At 37.2% G+C, this 22,165-nt stretch overlaps 2 protein-coding genes across 6 annotated transcripts in view; one reads left to right on the forward strand and one right to left on the reverse strand.

Annotated features, from left to right (window-relative positions):
• The window catches only part of ZMYND8 (zinc finger MYND-type containing 8), a 540,997-nt gene that overhangs the window by 387,570 nt on the left and 131,262 nt on the right, over nt 1-22,165 (reverse strand). The gene's annotated exons all lie outside the window — the stretch shown is intronic.
• The window catches only part of NCOA3 (nuclear receptor coactivator 3), a 209,576-nt gene that overhangs the window by 94,917 nt on the left and 92,494 nt on the right, over nt 1-22,165 (forward strand). For all 5 annotated transcript variants that reach the window (XM_069072335.1, XM_069072338.1, XM_069072339.1 and 2 more), the window contains exon 2: nt 1,752-1,819. The gene's annotated coding sequence lies outside the window, so the exon portion shown is untranslated. The remainder of the gene's footprint in view (nt 1-1,751; nt 1,820-22,165) is intronic.

The raw sequence follows: 22,165 nt of genomic DNA on the forward strand, positions 1-22,165 counted from the left end.
TGTTATATAGATGTTATTTATCATCTCTCTCTGCTTCCTCTCTCCCCAACTGTGACCAAATATTATTATTAATCTCCTCTTTGGAAAAACTCACACACATGCCCTTTCTATTCATGTTTGATTGTAACTATTCTGTCTCCACTTTCAATTTGTCCTTCACACCACTGCCCAAGCAATCTTAGTAATAGACTACTTTAATCAAGGCATTTTCTCTCTACTCAGAGACTTTCAGTGATTCTCCATTGCCTGTAGAATAAAGTATGTACTCTTGGTTTTGGCTTTCAAAGTCTCTTACAGGAGGACACCCATCTTCTCCTTTCCACCTTACTTCATACTTTATATTTTCTTTCTTCTAGCAAGCTAGACTATTCCCTATCTGTTATTTTCATTTTTTTCAGTCTTTTTTTTTTTTAAATAATTTCAGTCATTTTTTGTCTTTGTTTTCATCTTTTGTTGATTGCATATGGAATAGAGGTCACCCTTATCCACAGTATCTATTTTTTTAAGACACTATTGGTGATTTAATGGAAAGTATTTATGTGTATGATGAAAAGTTTTTATTCTAACTATTCAGCTTCATCTAACTTCTCTCTGTTCAGAGGGAGCTCCAGGGAAAGGACTTCAGTTTCCTTGCTCAAATATGAACAAGGTTCTCTGCTGAGATCCTTTGCTGGCATAAAAATATGTAACTAGAGAAAAATATGTTACTTCTAACACTGACACTTGGAATTGTGTGGAAGAATATCTATAAAGGTATCTTGTTAGCATTTTTTAAAACCAGAAACTGGCGAATGACCACCAAGGGAATTGAATCTACTAATTCTAAATGCTGTGACTCTAACCTCAATGAGATACTGTGCTAAACTCATTTACAAGTATTATCTCATTTGAAGAGGGAGTATGTTCCAGGGATATGAGGGACAAAGTGTGAGGAGGCATGGAGTGGTAATGTCTTTTAGGGCCTCATTTACTTCTAGCACCCATTGGCCTTCCTGTTCACTAAACTCCTGGAACACATAATCTATAGTAAACAATAGTTTAATTATATACTGTCTTTGTCATGGAAATTGGAATTAGAATATTTGAGGGAGAAACACTGTAGGAATGATCTGATTATTTTATAGAGAAGGGAACTGAGGTCCAGGAAAGGAAAGGGACTTAACAGGGGTGGAAGAACCAAGAATAGGACCTACCGTAATATGTATATATTTTATATGCCTTATTTGTTTATAAACTCCTTGATATAGACCACGGTTTAAAACTTGTCTATTCATCCTAAGTGCATTTGATTTTAAGCACCCTAAAAGGGGACTGTGCTATAATAAGTCCTCTCTCACTGACTGGTTTTAACCTCAGTAATATTAGAATAGATTCAGATTTCAGATAAAGGTTAGATGAGTGAATTTGAAGCAACATTCCAAGTATCAGATTCTGTGGTCCTAACAAAGAAGATGGTGTATTTCCCTTTATTAAAAATGTTTGGCTTAGTTTTGCAACTTGAAAATATTTTTTATTTTTATTTTTGTTTTTTTGTTCTTTGGAGGACAATTGGGGTTAAGTGACTTGCCCATCACACGACTAGTAAGTGTGTCAAGTGTCTGAGGCCGGATTTGAACTCAGGTCTTCCTGACTCCAGGGCCGGTGCTCTATTCACTGCGTCACCTAGCCACCCCATGCAACTTGAAAATAATCAATGAAAGTGAGAGATGCCTATTGACAAAAATCTTTCTGCCTTTTTTCTTTCCTCCCAGGAGTGTTCTCTTATTGAAATAAATTGAAGATTCTTGAAATTGAACAGTGGAATGCATGAGTTTAAGTGGTGAGTATTAAACTCTTATTTTAAATTGCTTAAGCCTTTGACATAAGCCTTAGTCAACTCCTTATCCTTTTCAAATTCCTTTTCAAGTTTTGTCCCTTTTGAACAGCCTCATCCTGGGTTGAGATTGAACGTTTAGTGGAGGTGGAGGATGAGTGTAATTATGCTTTGCCATAGTTCTGTTTGACACTTGGTAAGACACTTCATGACATTTATCTGCCTCAGTTTCCTCCTCCTTGGGAAAGAGGTTAGGCAAATAAGACTGTTTAACATGTCTTTTCTACTTTTATACCTTCTTTTGTCCCTTCTTTGATTTTCCCCTCAGTGTCTCATGGCATTTTTTAACCTTTCTATATTCACTAACGTGCAAAAATAAAGGAAACTGATTTTATAATTCCCCCTTCTTCATGGTTCCTAGTTAAATTCATGACCATTATTGGACGCCTTCATTTTAACTGGCAAAAAAGAGTTACCACCTCCTTCTATTCCAAATAATATCCTTATAGGGGTCCATTGTTGCTATTCATATTGAGATGCCACAGATGTGTATACTCTTCAGAATTCTTTTCTTTCTCACTCGACTACAATGGGACTTACTTTTTAAAAGTCTCTTCCCAGGCCCAACTGAAAGAAGTTTCACAAAGCTTTGAAAGCTTAAGTCCTATGATTCTGAAGCCTGTCCTTGTTGAGTTAAGAGGTGTTAAAAACAGACTGGACACATAGGGCCTGAGTTAAGACCATTTGTGTCTTTTCTTAACAGTCATTTTGGAGGTATATTTTTATTGGAATAAAAGAAATGTTTTACTGTTTGGAAGTTACCATTTAAATTTAATAATCCAAGGCAGAATTTGTTGGATGTGTATGTATGTATGTTTATTGATACTTTTTGTTTTATTTTTTTACTGAATTTTCTTTCTGAATTTTTTTCTGAATATTCCCTTCTTTACCCTTCCCTAGTAAGCATTTCCTTTTACCAAAGATTTGTTTTAAAAAGGAAAAAAAAGTTTAGTAAAATAAATCAACACATTGGTCTTTTCCTTCAGCATATGCCACATTGCAGACCTGCAGGCCCCCATTTCTCCAGTGCATGGAGAGGAGTATATTTTTTCAATTCTTGTCTTTATCCAAATTTAGTCATTATAATTATATTGTATTTAGTTTTCTTTTTTCTATTTACCTTGTAGTTGTAGATTTTTTCCTCCTGATATTGCTTACTTCACTATGACTTCATATAAATCTTCTCATGTTTCTTGGAATTTGTCTTTTCTTATGGTACAGTATTTTTATACTACAGTTTATTTAGCTGTTATCCAGTCAATAAGTGCCTTGTTTGTTTCCAGTTCATTGTTACAACAAAAAATATTACAGTGAATAATTTAGTTTATATGTTAATCTTTCAGTATTCGACTTTCTTGGGGCTTATACCTAATAGTAAATCTCCGAGTTGAAGAGTTATGGACATCTCAGTCACTTAGAAACATAAACAAATGAATAAACAAATAAATAATAGAAAATATATATAAAATATAAATTCTGAATTATTTTTCGTAGTGGTTCGACCGTTGGTGGTATATAAGCATGCCTTCCTTTCTACATCCTTTTAATATTGATTACTTACATATTTTGTCATCTTTGCTAATTGGGTTTTTCTGAGGTGAAATCTCACTTGTTTTGATTTGCATTTCTGTTATTATTAGTGAAGCAGAAAAGTCTTTTGTGTGGTTAATTGCAATTTTTAATTCCTAACCTTTGACTATTTTATATATTGAGGAATAATTCTTGGTCTTATGGCTTTTGTTGATGTATTCCCCCAGAATTTATTATCTAGTAGTTAACTGCAGGTTTACTTCACCTTAGACAAATGCCACAAATAAAAATCTTTATCTAAAAAGCAAGTATATGTGGATAGAATTATAATATAATTATTTTATGAAAGCAGTTTTCTTTTAATAGAACTGTTCACAAGAGGAAGCTTTTGAATAGTTTTCCTACCATAACCCTAATAGTCCTTTTATATGCAACTTTTCAGTAACATATCTTGCTCATTAAATTTTTTTTGGATCAAAAATGTATCTCATTGTGCTTTTCCAGTCCATCACCTGTCAAGAAGTGGGATATATGCTTCATTATTGGTTCTTTGGAGTCATGACTAGTTGACATTGATGACACTTCTTAAATTTTTAAAGTTGTTTTTCTTTATTTTGTCGTAGCCTTTATATAATTTTCTCTTCTGGTCTATTCCCTGTGTTCTGCATCACTTTATACAGGTTTTGCCTGGTTTCTCTGAATACATCTGTTTCATCATTTCTTAAGGTGCAGTAAAATGTGTTGCATCCATAAATTGTGATCTGTTCACACATTCCTCAATTGTTCAATTCCCTCAGCCTCTCATTTCTTTCCCAGGCCATCACCTCTGAACTGACCACACTGTTATACTCACTATATTCTCCAGGTGCTTGCCTCTCTATCCCTCAAGCTCTGCCAAGCACCAAACTGGAGTACTCCCATCATCTGAAGCTTTCAGTCCTATTCTCTGACTGCTCAATAGAGCTGGAGAAAATGATGAAATCATGCTTACTGTCCGGTACAATTTTGTGTTAAATACTCTTAACTGGGCCCTCTTTTTACACTCCCTAATTGATTCACTAGCCCAGATACCATGGCAAATCTTTTAAACCTTTTCAATCCTCCTCACACTTCCATTGGTTTCTTCTCCTCCCACCGTTTTAACTGAGGATCTTGCTAAAAATTCACTTCTCTCATTGAAAGCTACCTTTTCTCCTCTACCCGCCTTATCTTCTTTATCACTCAGATGCCTTCCACCACCATCTTCTCCTTCACCTATCTCACTTGAAGAGGTGACTCTTCTTCCAAAGGCAAATCTCTCTCTACACACGTGACACTATTCCATCCTGTCTTCTCCAAGATATTTCTCCCCAACCCCACATATTAGCAATCTTCGGTGTCGTCTTTTGTCTGCTACCTCCTTCCCCACAGTCTATAAGCAATGCTTATGTCTATCCCATCCTCAGAAAGCCTTACTTGATCTGCCCATCCATGCTAGCTGTAGTGATATGCCTCTCCTCTGTTTTGTTGCTAAAGTCCTTAAAAAGGCTAACTAAGTGTCTACAATTCCTTTCTTCTTCCTTTTTTCTTAACTCAATGTAGTCTGATTTCCAGAGTCATTCAGTTGGAATCATTCTCTCCATAGTTACTCTCTTTATTACCAAATCTATTGACCTTTTCTTAATCTTCATCCTGCTTGACTTCTGCATCTTTGGACACTGTAAATTATCCTCTTTTCCTCTATACTCTTTTGTAGCTTATAGTATTACTAACTTTCTGGGGCTCTTCTCAGTATCATTTGTTGTATCTGTATATATGTCAGATCTGCTTAAGTGTTCCCTAAGGAGGTTTGTCTCCTAAGATTCTGCCTTTGGCCCTCTTCTCTTTTCCTTATGTACCATTTCACTTGGTAATCTCATTAGCTCCTATGGTTTCAATTATCATCTCCATTCACATTACTCTTAAATCTCTTTGTTTAGCTTTAACCCAACCCTCCAATCTTGCATCTCTAATGGCCTCTTGGACTTTTCAAATGAGATTTCTTTAGACATGTTAAGCTGAATATGACCAAAACTGATTTGTTAACCTTTCCTCTTTAAGCTCTTCTCTCTTCTTAAATTCCCTATTACTTTTGCGGCCACCACCATCCTTCCATTCCCCCATGCTTGAAATCTAGGTGTCACCCTTGACTCACTTTCCTATCTACCCGTGTCCATTCTTGTTGCTAAGTTCTGTGGATTTTACCTTCACAACATCTTTTTGTATACTTTTCCCAGATTACTACCACCCAGGTGAAGGTCCTTGTTACTTCTTGCCTATTGTACCAGCCTACTGGGTGATCTCTCTTTGCCACAAGTCTCTTTTCACTTCATTTTATGATTTGGTATTCAAGTGCCAAAACATTCTTCCTAAAGTGAAGGTCTGGCCCAATTCAGTTTACTCAAGATGTATTACCTCTAGGAACAAATATAATATCATCTCTTTGACTTTTAAAACCTTTGACAAACTGATCCTTTTCTATCTTTCCAGTTTTCCTACATCTTAAGCCTATCCTATCCTCCATATATTTTATGATTCAGTGACACAGGCCTTCTTGCCATTCCTTGCATAAGATACACCTGTCTTTCTACTCTGTTTATTATTACAGTCTATCCCCCTAAGCATGGAATACTCATCCTTCTAGTCTCTAACTCATGAATTCCCTGGCTTCCTTTAAGTTTCAGCTAAAATATAATTTTCTACAAAAAAGTCTTTTCTGTTTACCCTTAATGCTAGCAATTTCCTCTTGAAATTACTTGCAATTTATTTAGTTGTTTTCCTGTTAACTACTTACTATGGTTGTGAGCTTCTTGAGGGCAGAGTATGGATTTTGCCTTTTTTTTCCTATCCATTTCTTTTTTTTTAAATTTTAAAATAATTTTATTTACTTTTATAAATATAGATTTACCATCCCCCCAGTAGAAATGTTTCACTTTTGTCTTTGCATCCATTGTGCTTAGCACAGTGTCTTTCACATATTAGGTTCCTTTTTTTTTGGGGGGGGGCATTTTTCTTTTTTTTTTTTAATAGTATATATATATATATATATTTAAACATTTGATTTTAAAACTTTGAATTCCAGATTCATTCCCTTCCTCCCTTGTCACCCACCTGTACTGGGAAGATAAGCAGTTCAGTATAGGTTGTACCTGTGTAGCTAATGCAAAACAATAACATAGTAGATATATTGTAAAAGACTGACTATATTTCCCTCCCTCCTATCCCACCTTCTACTTGTTCTATTCTCTACTTTGATCCCATCCCTTTTGAAAAGTGGCTGCTTCTAACTTCCCTTCCCCCCAGCCTGCCCTCCCATCATCCCCCCGTCATCCCCTTCCCCCCTACTCTCCTGTAGGGTGAGATACCCTATTTAGGGTGTATTTCATTCCTTCCCCATGCCAAATTCAATGAGAATAAGGTTGACCCATTCCCTTTTGCCTTCCTATTCTTTCCCTCCATTGTAACCATTTTCCCTTGCCTCTTCTATATGAGATAGTTTACCCCATTCTGTCTCTCTCCATCTCCTCTCATTATATTACTTTCTCACCTCTTAATTTCACCTAGTAAGTATCATACCTTCCTATTAAATTGGTCCTGTGCCCTCTATGTATACCTGTAAACATATATACACACATTCACATATGTATTCATATGCTCATATACCCTCATATATAGACATATATATATATATATATATATATATATATATATATATTTCTATTCCCTTCAACTATTTTCATACTGAGAACAGTTTCATCAGTTACAATTATTGTTTTTCCATTGTAGGAATGTTAAAAGTTCAACTTTGATAAGTTCCTTATGATTTCTTTTCCCTGTTTACCTTCTCATGCTTCTCTTGCTTCTTGTATCTGAATGTGAAATTTTCTATTCAAGAATGCTTGAAAGTGCTCTATTCCACTGAATGACTATATTTTCCCCTGAAACATGATACTCAGTTTTGCTGGGTAGGTGACTCTTGGTTTTAATCCCAGCTCCTTTGACCTCCGGAATATCATATTCCAAGCCCTTCAATCCCTCAGTGTAGAAGCTATCAGATCCTGCGTTTTCCTGATTGTGTTTCCACAATATTCAAATTGTTTCTTCCTGGCTGCTTGTAATATTCTCTCCTTAATCTGGGAATTCCGGAACCTGGCTATAATATTCCTAGGAGTTTTCTTTTTGGGATCTTTTCTAGGAGGTGATCGGTGGATTTTTTTTCAACCTCTGTTTTGCCCTCTGGTTTTAAAACATCAGGGCAGTTTTCTTTGAGAACTTCCTGGAGGATGATTTCTAGGTTCTTACTTTGATCATGGCTTTCAGGTAGTCCAATAATTTTTAATTTCTCTCTCCTGGATCTGTTTTCCAGGTATTTCACATTGCCTTCTATTCTTTCATTCGTTTGGATCTGTTTAATGCATCTTGATTTTTCATTAAGTCATTAGCTTCCATTTGCTCCAATCTAATTCTGAAGGAATGATTCTCCTCATTGAGCTTTTGAGATTCTTTTTCCAAACTGGCAAATTTGACTTTTTAAGTCATTTTTCTCCTCATTGCCTTTTTGAGCCTCTTTTGCCATTTGAGTTAGTCTGTTTTTTAAGGTTTGATTTTCCTCAGGCAGGCTGTTGCCTCTCATTTTGCAATTTTCTTGCATCGTTCTCATTTCTCTTCCCAATTTTTCCTCCACCTCTCTTATCTGCTTCTTAAGGTCCTCTGTGGCCTGTAACCAGCTCATATTTTCCTTTGAAGCTTTTGGTGCAGGAGTTCTGACTTCACTGTCTTCCTCCCGTTCCATGCTTTGCTCCTTTTTGTCCCCAAAATAGGAGTCTAATGTTGGAATCTTCTGTCTGCTTTGTTTCCTTTGCCTGGTCATGTTGCCCCTCAGTCACTTGACCCCTGGGCTTTTTGCCACAGTAGGACTCTGCCACCACACAGGGGAGCTTTTGTCCCAAATGCTGGGGTTTTCTTAGTTGCCGGAGGTATTAGATGAGTGCCCTCTTTGAGGTCTCCACACACTCTGGCAAGCTGGTCACACACCCCAGGACCTCTACCCTAGACTGCAATCCAGATCCAAGAAGGTTAAAGCAAGAGCAATTACCCCTCAGACTGGTGCTTGGTCCCCCTACACTTTCAGGCCAGGAGCTGAAGCTGCCACGTGGCGCTGGCTGGCTGTGCCGGCATCTCAGCGGCTTCCGCTATGCATTCCCACTTACTGGGTCCCAAAGTCCAGACTTCACTGACTTCTCACTTTGTCCTTCTCATCTATGTGTTGATAATTCTGGAAATGGCCACAGCTGCTGCTGATCAGGAGTCCCTCTGGCTGGCGGCTAGTCAGGCACTCCCTGGGGCTAAAGCCTCTGGCTCGCTCAGGCTTGGGTTTGGCTCCCAGAGCACTGTGCTCCCCGATTCCTGCTGGCCTGCTGGGCTGTCCTCAGCAGGAGGTTAGCCTCTCTGTGTCATTTTGTGGGTTCTGCAGCTCCAGAAAAGTTTTTTCAGAGTCCCCTTTTTACATTGATTGGGGAAAGTGGAAGCCAGAGCCGCTTGGAGGTCCTGCTCCTACTCAGCCATCTTGACTCCCTCTATCCATGTCTTAACACAGTGCCTGGCACATATTGGGTATTAAATGAATGCTTATTGACTGACCAACTAATGGACATACCCTTAATTTCCAGTTCTTTGCTCCAACAAGAAATACTGCTATAAATATTTTTATACATGAGTATTTGTTGACAATTATGACTGTTTATTTTAGTTGCTATATCTTCTTGTACTTTTTTCCCTTCTTTGTCTCTTTTACAAAGAAGGAAGTGAAAGAGACTGAAGTACTGTTTCTATTCTATTCTTCCTTCTTTTTCCCCCTCATTCAGATTGCATCACTGTTTCTTGTGCTTACTTTCTTTACTTTAAAATATTCCCTCTTACATTCTACTTGGAAGTTGATGTAGTTTTTTTTTTCTATTTCTACTACATTCTACATTCCCTTCCATGGCACTCTTTTTTTTTTAAAAGCAGTCTGTGGGTTTGTTTGATTAACATTTTGTTTTCTGTGTTCAGAAGTTCTGGGTAGTTTTCTTATATTATTTCTTGCCTTGTACTGTTGAGGTTTTGTAACTTATGTTCTTCTGGGAGACCTATAATCCTCAAATTACCTCTCAGCAACCTCCTTTTCAGATAAAAGTTTTTACTTTATACAGAGATGCTATTTTTTATGCTATTTTTTAAATGCTATTATTGCTATTTTGCTTCATTTCTTCCAGCCCATTCTTCACTTTTGTGTATTTGCATATCCAATCAGTTAGTCTTTCCTTTGTTTCTTTGGTGAGGTTTGTTACCATGGAGCCAAGGTTTTGTGTTCTGCCAATTATTTCTTCTTTGCAGGCTGTAAGTTCAGCTTTCACAATTCTTGTTTCTCCTTGAAGCCATTTAGGGAACATTCTGCTATGGTTCTGTCCTGTCTTTGGAATTTGCAGGGTCCTCTGCCTCATCAGGTGTTGATTAATTTTCTTCTTCATTACAGAATATTAGCTGATCTGGAAGCCATGTTTTTAGGATCTTCCCTGTTAGTTTATGTGTTTATGTTCAACGTCTTTAACTGAGCTTTCATACTCCTGAGATTTTTTTAAATTTCAGCCTCTCAAGAAAATGGTACAGGGCAGAAGCAAGATGGCAGAGTAAAGGCAGGGCCTTGCCTGAGCTCTCCCCCAAAACCCTTTAAATTCCATTATTTAAATGCCTCTAAACAAATTCTAGAGCAGCAGACCCCACAAAAAAGATGGAGTGAAACAATTTTCTAGCCCAAAACAATTTAGAAGGTGAACATGAGAGGTCCCTTGCAGCAGGGTGAGAGAGGAGTGCAGTCTAGCATGGGTTCCACCAGTACAGACTGGGCCCCAGCAAGCCAGGAGCAGGCCTTCAGGGAGACTGAATCACTGGCAGCAGTCACGGTTTTCAGACCTCTCAGCCCATAGTTGGTAAAGGCATCAGACAGCAGGTCAGAAAGAGATTTACAGAAGTCCCTTTGCTGGCACCAGGGACAAGACTCTTTTACATTGTGTGTAGTTTGACTCAGTTGCATTCCTGGGTCTTAGTACCAGTGTGAGGAAGAGCACTAGCAAAGACAGGGGAGCAGGGACCTCAGTCACAGTTCCAGGGTTGAAAAGAGTGCTTGTGCAATACTTCCTATAGGTCTGTGTCTGAAAGAGATCATAAAAATGGGAAAAGGCCCCACACGTATAAAAATCTTTATAGCAACTCTTTTTGTGTAGCAAAGAATCAGAAATTGAGGGGGTTGCCTATCAATTGGGGAATGACTGAACAAGCTGTGGTAAAAGAATGCAATGGAATACTATTATTCCATAAAAAATGATGATTAGGTGGATTTCAGAAAAAATCGGGAAGACTTACATGGATTGATACTGAGCAAAGTGAGCAGAACCAGGAGAACATTGTACATGGTAGCAGCAACATTGTGTGATGACCAACTTTGATAGATTTAGCTCTTCTGAGCAATGCAATGATTTAAGACAATTCCAAAAGAGTAAAGATGAAAAATACTATCTACATCCAGTGAAAGAACTATGGAATTTGAATGTAGATCAAAGTACATTATTCTCTCTCTCTCTCTCTCTCTCTCTCTCTCTCTCTCTCTCTCTCTCTCTCCCCCCCCCTCCCCCCCCTCCCTCCTTGTGGTATTTCCCTTTGGTTCTGATTCTTTTTTTTTTTCTTAGCTGGCCCTAATAACCTTTATTTTTATTTGCTTTTTGGGGGGCAATTGGGGTTAAGTGACTTGCCCAAAGTTACATGGCTAGTAAGTGTATCAAGTGTCTGAAGCCCAATTTGAATTGAGGTCCTCCTGACTCTAGGGCAGGTGCTCTATTCACTGTGTCACCTAGCCTCCCCTTGGATTCTTCTTTACAACATGACTAATGTGGAAATATGTTTAATATGATTGTATATGTATAGGTTATATCAGATTACATGCCATCTTGGGGAGAGGGAAGGGGAGGGAGGGAAAAAAATTTAGAACTGAAAGTCTTATAAAAGTGAATGCTGAAAACTAAAAATAAATAAATAAATGGAAGAAAAGAAAAGGATGCCTGTGGTTGCTCAGAAACCAGTGCACAGTACAGAAGAGTATTAAACCCATCTCTTCCTAGATCATGCCACTTTGACCAAGAGCCAAAAACAGGTCCCCAGAATTACTTCTGGCAATAGCTGCACAAAAAACCTGAAGCTTGGGATAGTGCCCCCTCCATATGGAAAGCAGCACCCCATTTTAGTATAAAGTTAAAAGACAAATTGACTGAAAAATGAGAAAAGAGAAAAAAATGCTGACCAACAGAAAGTTACCATGGTGACAAGGAAGATCAAAATACACTCTCAGAAGACAACAGCAAAGTCAAAATTCCTGCATCCAGAGCCTCAAAGAAGAATATGAATTGGCCCAAGAGAGGTAGAGGGAAATTTGGGAAGAGAAATAAGAGTGATAGAAGAAAATCATAAAAAAAGAGGCAACAGCTTGGTAAAGGAGGCACAAAAAATTGCTGAAGAAAATACCTTAAAAAAACAGAAGAGGCCAAATGATAAAAGAGGCACAAAAATCCCATGAAGAGAAGAATTCCTTGAAAAGCAGAATTGATCAAATAGAAAAAGAGGCACAAAAATTCACTGAAGAAATTTTTTTTGTTGTTGCTTTTTGGAGGGGTGAGGGCAGGGCAATTGGGGTTAAATGACTTGCTCATGGTCACATGGCTAGTTAAGTATTAAGTGTCTGAGGCTGGATTTGAAGTAGCCACCCCTAGAAGAACTTCTTTAAAAATAGAACTGGGCAAATGGAAAAGGAGGTACAAAACCTCAGTGAATAAAATAATTCCTTAAATGTTAGAATTTGGCAAGTGTAATGTAATGACCATGAGACATCAAGAAGCAAATAAAATTGGGGCGGCCAGGTAGCACAGCGAGTAAGAGCACCAGCCCCAGAGTCGGGATGACCTGGGATCGAATCCGGGCTCAGACACTTAGCACCCACCCAGAAACACCTGGCCGTGTAACCTTGAGCAAGTTACTTAACCCCAATTGTTTAGGGATGGCCAGGTAGCACAGTGAGTAAGAGCACCAGCTCCAGAGTTGGGATGACCTGGGGATGGAATCCGGGCTCAGATACTTAATACCACACCCAGAAAGAAGGTTTTGGGCTTCAAAGTTGTCTCAATTTCCTTTCATACTGGGGAAATACATTTTTTACTGACTTCAGTCTCTGACCCAAGTAACTTCTGGTGGGAATTCACCCCAAATTGGTGTCAATCCTTTTTCTTAAAGTTTTAGTGGAACACCACCCACATGCTGACATCCTGCTCCAGTTCCCTCTGTTATATAGTTCTCTGACTTCACAGCCACAAGAAGCTTCTGGCTTTTTGACTTTCTCTTGTGAGAAGTGGGGAACAGCAGTGATTGTTGCCAACTTACAGGTCAGATTGTACAGCTTTTCCAAAATGTGGTGACCAGTGGGAAGGGAGTACTGAGTGAGCCGAGCCTGTCAGGAATTGGCCTCTGCTATTATTTCATTGGCGTGTTACAAACTCTTTATGGTTAGACTGTGGAAATAGCTGAAATTGCTTTATTTCTTGTGTGTAATTACTGTTTTAGGGAGGTTTTTGAGGTTGGTACTGTCAGATAAAGAATATAGTCCTTTATCATCCTTCCTGTCTCTTTTCTTATTAAGTTCAATGAATGAAGAAACCAAAATTTGTGTGTGTGTGTGTGTGTGTGTGTTTGTGTGTGTCTAACTTGGTTTAGATAAAAATGAGATTCTTGTCTTGCCCACTGCCCCTACCTTCTTCTTTCATGTCTGCCTACTTTTCTTGTTCTCTAACCTAATTATAAAAAATAATAAATTAGATTCCATTTTTATTCATATCCTCTCTCTGGTATTCCTGTTACTTGGTTTTTCTTTTGTCCATTGTAACAAAACAAAACTGCCCGAGGCCCTCTCTATGAAATTTGATCCTCTTTGTAAACCTTGAAAACAGTAATATTCTGAAGGGTTATTAGTCTTCCCTCTTTTTAGAATGTCAGTACTTCATCAGCATTTCACTGCTACTTTCAATTCTCAAATTTATTTTACTTTACATTTCTTTTGATGAACATGTTTTCATTTCAGTATTTTTACTCATCTCTTATATTTTTATTGTGCATAGAAAGATACACTATGTTTTTATTAAGTGTTTCCTGTATCACAAGTGTTGTGCTAAGAGCTGAAGTACACATAGAAGCAAGGAAACTACCCTGTCTTCAAGAAATTTGCATTCTCATTTGGAAGATCACACAAAAACCAGAGCTAGACATTTGGGATTGAACATACATACTTACATAGTATGGAGCAGTTCGAGTATGTTGAAGGTTTGAGCCTTGGAGCTGTTTGTTCTTATATTATACTGACTTTGGCTGACTTAAATTCTTTCTTGATGATTATAGTCTCTTTTCTTTGAATCAGAAGGTATAGATTTGGGTTGTAATATTTCTAGGAATTTTCATTTTGGATTTTCTTTCAGGAGGTGATTCTATTTTCTTTCTTTTTTTTGTTAAGCAATCGGGGTTAAGTAACTTACTCAAGGTTACACGGCCAGTTATTTCTGGGTGTGGTGCTAAGTATCTGAGCTTGGATTTGATCTCCAGGTCATCCTGACATTGGAGCTGGTGCTCTTACTTGCTGAGCCACCTGGCCCGCCCCTAGGTGATTCTATTTTCACTTTGAATTCTACTTTTCATAAATAAGTCTGGGCCATTTTTGTTTTATGATTTTTTGGAATATGGTATGTACTCCATTCCCTCTTTTTGGTCATGATTTTCTGATACTTAAATTCTGTTTCCTTGACTTCTTTCCATGTTAGTTTTTAATAGTTGATACTTTACATTTTCTTCCTTTTTATTTACTCTTCAAATATTTGGATTTTGTTCTAATATTTTTTTTTCTTATTGGGTGGAGTCATTGAGTTTTGGTTAATTTTAATCTTGTATTAATGAATTCAGTTTAGATATCAGTCAATTTTATATATACATATGCCCCTTTTCCCATCTTATAGCTTTATACTTATAGCTATGGTCTTTCTCTCTTCCCTTCTTTCTCTTATTTCACTTCTCTTTTTCTCCCCTCATTTCATGACTTCTGGGGCTGAAAAAAAAATGACTCTTCTTAAAGTGATGAACCTCTCTAAACCCAGTTTATTCTTTGATTGACACATGCAGCCTTGTCACCAGCTCTATAATTTGAAGACTTTGCAGTTTGTTAGAATGTGACAGGGTGTGTACTCTGCTTTCCAGAACTCGGAATTTATTTTGGTGCCATGATATGATATTGGAGGAAGTCTTGAGTGGAGAATTATTTTTAATTTTTAAAGTCATTCAAATATTTTAAAAATTATGGTATTACTTTTAAAAGAACTTACAAAGGATTGCATTTTTACCATTTTTTTCTCTTTTGATTCATTCTTTTTTATTCATTGCTTCCTTGTCTGTAGAGATACATATCTGTCTTTATAACATGGGGGGGAAATCATGCCTGAAGAAGTTTTTGAATTATTTTACTTTCCTTGTAGATTTTATTTCATTTTCTGATCTTTCTTATCATGTTCCACACTATTACTTGATCTATACTTCTTACCAAAACAGAATCATCAAATTTGGGCATTGGAAGAAACCTCATCAACAATTAAGCATACCTGTTCTTAAAAGGAATCTCTACCATAACATGCCCAACACATGGTCATTCAGCCTCTCTACCTGAAGACCTCCAAGGAGTGAGAACTCACTTTCCCTTGAGGAAGCCCATTTTACTTCTTTACTGTTCTGTTTTTTATGAATTTTTTCCTGGCATCAGGCCTAAATTGCTCTCTTTGCAACTTCCATCTATGATTCCTAGTTTCGTCTTCATTGGAAATATGATAGCTGACTACCAAGTGTCTGAATGGCTCTTATGTAGAGGAGAGATTAAATTTGTTCTTATGGCTTCAGTCTTCTTTTTTCCAGGCTAAACATGACCAGTTCCTTCAATGATCCTCATATATCTTGAACTTAAAGCCTTTCAGCGTTAATGGTTGCTTTCCTCTGGACACTGTGACTTATTACTGTCCTTCTTAAATATCAAATACCTAGAACTGACCATAATACTCCAGAAAAGATCTGAATGGATCAAGGTACAGTGTGACCTCTCTATTCCTAGAACTGTGTCCTTCTTCATGCATCAGTAGTAGACTGAATTAAAGTTTTTTCTTGTCATACCACATAGCTGACTCATTGGCCTTGCAGTATACTAAAATGCCCAGATATTTTCCAGAAAAATTGCAGTCTAAGCTTGCCTTCCCTTTTTGCCCTTGTGAGGCTGTTTTTTAATACCTAAGCACAAAACTTTGCTTCTTTCCTTACTGAATATCATCTGATGATGTCCATCCCAGTGTTCCAAGATCCTTTCAGTTCCTCACCCTGTAACCCATTTAATGTTATCTACAAATTTACTGAGCCATACTGCCTTTTTTTCCCCCAAGGAATTGATAAAACTGAAAAAAACTGATAAAACTAGTACTGAAGCTCAAGGGAGAAACTAGGGCTGTATTTGTATAATAATAGTAATAGTAATGATGATGATGAAGTATTTATATAGTGCTTTAAGATCTTCAGAGTGCTTTACAGATATTATTTCATTTGATTCTCATATCAACTCTGTGAGGTAGTTGCTTTTGTTATCACCATTTTACAAGTAAGAAAACAGAAGCTGAAAGAGATTAAGTGACTTTCCCATGGTTATGTGTAGTAAAGTTTGAGGGCAGATTTGAACTCAAGTTTTCCTGTCTCTGATCCAGTGCTTTTGGGCCACTTAGCTGTCCAGAACTGTGAGTCATTTGCATCAGATAATTAAAGTTAAGAGAGAAATGACTTTCTAGCAGAGCTTTGAGGAACACCCACAGTTAGGGGTTGCGATGTAGCCTGAAAAGGAGATTGAGGAGTACTCTAGTGGATAGGAGAGTGTTGTTAAGAAAAAAAAGGTGAGAATATGTAGGAATTGGTTGTTATTCGTTTGTTTCAGTCGCGTCCAACTTTTCATGAACCCATTTGGGGATTTCTTGACAGAGATAAAGTTTGCCATTTCTTTCTCCAGCTCATTTTACAAATGAGGAGTCAAAGCAAACAGGGCTATATTCACACAGCTAGTAAGTATCTGAGGCTAGATTTGAATTCAGGAAGCTGAGTCTTCCTGACTTTAGGCACAACACTCTATACATCCTGCTGATGGGGGTCGGGATCCCAATAGGTTCAGCAGGAATTCTGATCTTATCTAAGACCAGAAGACCTGCAATATCGTCTGGAAAGAATTCAAGGTCTCAGGCTTAATTGGAGTGAGAGTTGTACAAGTTTATTGTTACGCTTCCATGAGAAGCGGGCAAGAGTCCTTTAGGGGACCTGCTAGTGAGAGGGGTACATGCTTTTACCTTTAAAGGGTAGGGCTGCCATTGTCAGGGCTGACCAGACGGGAGGGGCCTCAGTGCATAGACAAAGGTCAGAGCTGACCAGGAGGAGCATGTGAATAGATAGTTTAGATAAGATTTGGGCCAGGTCAAGGAGACAAAAGGTAAGGACAAAGTAGGGTGTGGGCCAGCCCAGAAGAAATGAAGAGATTAAGTAAGAACAAAGGGGTCACAGGTTATTGCCTAGGTGGAGTGTGGGATAGGGAGAAGGGGCAGAGCTCAAGGGTGGGGAAGGACAAGTTGCAGTTACAATTTCACCGACTGGTTTTACAAGTTGGTTTGACCTAGACCCCAGGTACCACATCAATGCCAACTGCCCTAACCACAAAGAGGTAACCATAGCTATCAATAACCATTCTTCATGACCCCATTTGGGGTTTTCTTGGCAAAGATACTAGAGTGGCTTGCTGTTTTCTTCTCCAGTTCATTTTATAGATGAGAAACTGAGGCAGACACGATTAAATGACTTGTCCAGGGTCACACATCTAGAAAGTGTATGAGGTTGGATTTGAACTCATGAAAATGAGACTTCTGATTGTAAGCTCTATCTACTGTACCATGCAGGAGGAGAGGGTCGTTAGATATGTTAATTGCAGCATATAGGTTTATTATGATGAAAACAGAAAAGACCATCAGATTTGGAAGTTAAGAAACACTGGTAACTTTGAGGAGAGCAGTTTCAGTTGAGTGATGAGGTTGGAAGCCATATTATAAAGGACTGAGAAACAAGAAGAAGGAAAGCAATAGAAGCAGATAGAGTTGACAGCTTTAATTTGGTTTAGAAAGGGAGGAGAGATATAGTTCAATAACTTAAGAGTATATTAAGGACTAATGATGTTTTTTAAAAATGAGGGAGACTTTAACATATGTTGAAGGAAGTAGGAAAGGAACTGTTAGATAGCAGAGGCAATCTACCTTTATTTTTGTGGTACTGCCATGTTTTTCCTGTATGTGTCTAATTACAGTGGACATTTGGAATCTTAACTTTTTTTGTAAGATTTTAATTTAGTTTAATTCCACAAAACTTGAGTAATCATTATTTCCTTGGGATTAAGGGTTAGTAATTTAATTCTGGGGGGCTAGGTAGCACAGTGAATAGAGTACCAGCCCTAGAATCAAGAGGATCTGAGTTCAAATATGGCTTCAGACACCCCCCCCCTCCCACACCCACACACCCCTAGCCGTGTGATTTTGGGCAAGTCACTTAACCCCAATGGCTCTACCTTCCCCCCTCCAAAAAAAAATTTAAAAAGTAATTTAATTCTTATAATGCTGTTGCAAGTTTCTCAAGCACTTGCAGAAGTTCTTAGAATTAATTACACTGAATCATAGCAGACATTTCATATATTCTTGTATTTACTGTAGTAGCAGTTTTTTTTCTTTTTGGAGGGCAATTGGGGTTAAGTGACTTGCCCAAAGTCACATGGCTAGTAAGTGTGTCAAGTGTCTGAGATTGGATTTGAACTCAGGTCCTTCTGACTCCAGGGCCAGTGCTTTATTCACTGCGCCACCTAAACACCACTATAGTAGCAATTTTTAAAGTTTTAAAAGTGTAGGAACACATTGACCAATATAAGATAGTTAGAATAGGAAGTAATTTTTCACTTGAATAGTGAACATATTCAGTCAAGTAGTGCTGTTGGAATCTTCATCTTTCATCAAATAATAGTACTAATCTCATTAACAGAATCCCATAGTACACACTGTTAGCTCTTCTTATAGTATACATTTAGTGCCTAAATTAGGTTTTTCCTAGACCATTTATCTATAACATTCTATTATGTGAGGTTTTTTTGTCTACATGACTGTTCCCCAACATTTTTTGATTTCTATGAAACCATTAAACTTTTAAGATACATTTCTGTCTGTGCTTTTTCTTCACCTTTTCCTACTTGAAATATTTGTTAGTTTTTATTGTGTTTTTCTCCACACAAACTTCATGCTATTTTTATAACCATATTAAAGATGACATATTACACATGGTCCTTTTTTTTTTAAGTAACTTGCTCAAGGTTACACAGCCAGTTATTATTACTTTTTTGTGGGTGTTAAGTATTTGAGCCCGGAACTGAACCCAGGCTCCCTGGACTCTGGGGCCGGTGTTCTTACTCACTGTACCACCTGGCCTCCCCTACATGGTCCTCTTTTTGCTTTACCATGATTTCCATCTTTTTCTTATCTTCAGGTCAAAAACTGGTGTTAGAGAAAAGGAAACCCAGGAAATGCCAAAGATATATTTCCCATGTATGCCAAAGCATTCTGATAAAGAATGTACTGGTTAACAAATTATTGTCTATGGCATTTTTCAAACATATAACCCTCTCCTGACATATACATATTTGTTTTATGTTAGTTTTATTTTGAACTTGATATATTTAAACTACATGATTTAATCTGACAGTTCTCTAGTAAGCTCTATTCCATGATGTGGAGGTAATCCCTGTTGCTCCAAAGTATGAGCTGTGAGGCACGTCCCTTGAGTTTATGCCTTGTGTTTGACTGTATTTTGTTCCAGGGCTACCCTAGCTGTTTAAGTTTGCAAAGTATCATCTCCAGAATGTTCACTAGATCAACAGTTCTAGTCAGATGGTTCAAAAGGATCATAAATGGCATAACAGAGTTTGACCCTTGCTTTCTTTGAGAGAATGTCCATCCTTCTAAAATTGAAAACTTTTAGAAGTGATGAATTCAGTTTATCAAACAAGTTTTTACTATGCAGTGTACCTAAATAAGAATTGGGACTTGGAGAGATAACTTCTAATTTATTCACTTTTAGATTAAATTTAATTGTAGTGACTTTAGGAAAACAGTCCTATTGATGCATTGTTGGTGGCCTTGTGAGTGGGTAAAACCAGTTTCAAAACAATTTGGAATTGTACACAAAGCACTAAACTTTGTGTGCTCTTTGAGCCGGCTATCCATTGGTAGGCCTATACCCAAATGAGATGAAAGAAATGGAAGAAAGTCCTATCAATATTATAATATTTTTGTGGTGGCAACAGGCTATAAACTAAAAGGATCCTTGTTAGTTAAGGAATATCTGAATAAATTAAGGTATATGAATTTGATGGGATACTTTTGTAATGTAAAAAATGATTTTAGAGACATGGAAACATTTCTTTGAAAAGATGCAAAATGAAGTAAGTAGACCCAGAATAATAGCTTATACCACATCATAAATATTATAAAAACAAATAATTTTGAAGATTGAAAATGAAGAATGAAATGAGCAGAACCAGGAGAAAAATGAATATAATAAAAGCATTATAAACACACCTTTGAAAGTTCTAAAAACTATGACCTATAATGACCATCCAGAGGACTTATTTTCTGAAAGAGAGGTGATGGATGTAGTTTACAAAATGAGACATATAATTTAAACAGCTCTGAGGGAATTTGTTTTGCTGGACTATGCATACTTATTATGAGTAACTTGCTTTTTTTTCAGGGGGGTGGAGAGTGGGAGGGGTTAAAATAATTTTTTCTTAATTTAAAACAAAACAAAAAGAGAGAAGTCAGGGGTACTATATATGTGGAATGTTGCATACCTTTTCAGATGAAGTCATCGTACTACAAGTTTTTTACTTAATTGGTTTACTTTGTTATAGGAGACCTCAAGGAATGGTATTAAAAATGTGTGTGTGTGTATGTATTTATATATTTGAAGGTTTGAGTTAGTTTGAAGATAATATGGTATTTGTGCTTATATAGTCAAATACATGTTATAGAAAAATCAACTTTTAGAAGTTTTAGAAAAAAAACATTTGACCACAGATGATTAGGCAAGGCATTCTTAGTTCAGTAAGCAGGAGTAGCAGGGGAGCAATACTCAAAGGTAGAAAAAAAAAATGTTATTTCTGCCATTCTGTATCTGAATGGTAATTGTTATGGTGAGAGTCCATAACTCTTGAAGTGTGGGCTTTTTAGTAACTTCTAACTTTCAGATATTAATAAAATGACCTGTGTGTTGCTTATTTATAGTTCTTACCATGGGGAAAAGTAGTTGAAGTATGTATAATATAATTCTTTTTATAGACCAAATCATTATCATGAATTCCAAGAAGCTATACCCAATTTTTCATTTTATCAAATGTATTAAACACCTACTGTATTTATTAGGCTAAATTCTGGGAATCTAGAGACTAAAGCAAATCACCTCCTGTCCCTAAGGAACTTCTTTACATTCTTCTTAGGGAATAGTAAATATATATAGAAAAGTAAACAGAAAATAATTTTATGAAGGACTGAGTATTAATGAATGGGGGTTGGGACTCTGGGAATGCCATATATAGGAAGTTGTACTTGAACTAACTTTTCACTAAAGATAGGGATTTGAAGACATGGAGAAAGCCCATTCCAATCATGGGATAAAGTTATATAGGTTGATATTGAAATGTTGTATATGGAGACTAGGTAAGTCAGTCCTTTTGAGTCAGACAGAGAGAGAATACATGAAATAGTAATGTGAACTAAGTACAGAAAGATGAGAGCCAGGTAGTGGATCATTTTAAATGTCATGTTCAGGATTTTTTGATGTATCATAGAGGCAATTGGAAGCTATTGAGGCACACACACACACACACGCACACGCACACACACACGCACTTTATTGTAGGGGAGTGAAATGGGCAGATAAAGATTTTGGGAATACCAGTTTAGTGACTTTGTGAAGGGAGATTTTGGATAGAGGAGAGACAAGGTGACCAGTTAGGAAGCTATTAAAATATACTCCAGATAAAAGGTCATGAGAACCTAAATTTGAGTGCACTGTTGTTTTAGTGGAGAGAAAGGTAGAAATATGAGAAATGTTATAAAAGTAGATGTAGAATTGATAAGGCTTGGGAATTGATTTGGATATGGGGATGTGAGGGTGATGGGAATATTCAAAGATGAGTTTGTGAACCTCGTCCACTGGAAGAATGAGTGAATTTCTTAGAAATGGAGAATTTCGAGGTAGCATGTTTTTTGGCAGGGAGGGAATAATGAGCTCAGTTTTAGATATATTTAGTTTGAGATGCCTTTACAAGATATTCGGGTAGAGATGTCTAACAGTAAGTTGGTAATACAGTTTTTATATCTATCTCTATTTGCAAATTATATAATGCAAATTTGATCATCTTTTTAACAGTTAATAACTGAACCAGTTCAAACTAATAATTCACCCAGAACAGCAGCTTGGGCTACACCTACTCACAAGGATGATGGGATGATCATGGTTTTCCTTCACCCT

This window comes from Petaurus breviceps, unplaced genomic scaffold (assembly GCF_028583685.1).
Source record: "Petaurus breviceps papuanus isolate PSGF00001 unplaced genomic scaffold, PetGlider_PUasm1.0 90847, whole genome shotgun sequence".
Lineage (NCBI taxonomy): Eukaryota > Metazoa > Chordata > Mammalia > Diprotodontia > Petauridae > Petaurus > Petaurus breviceps.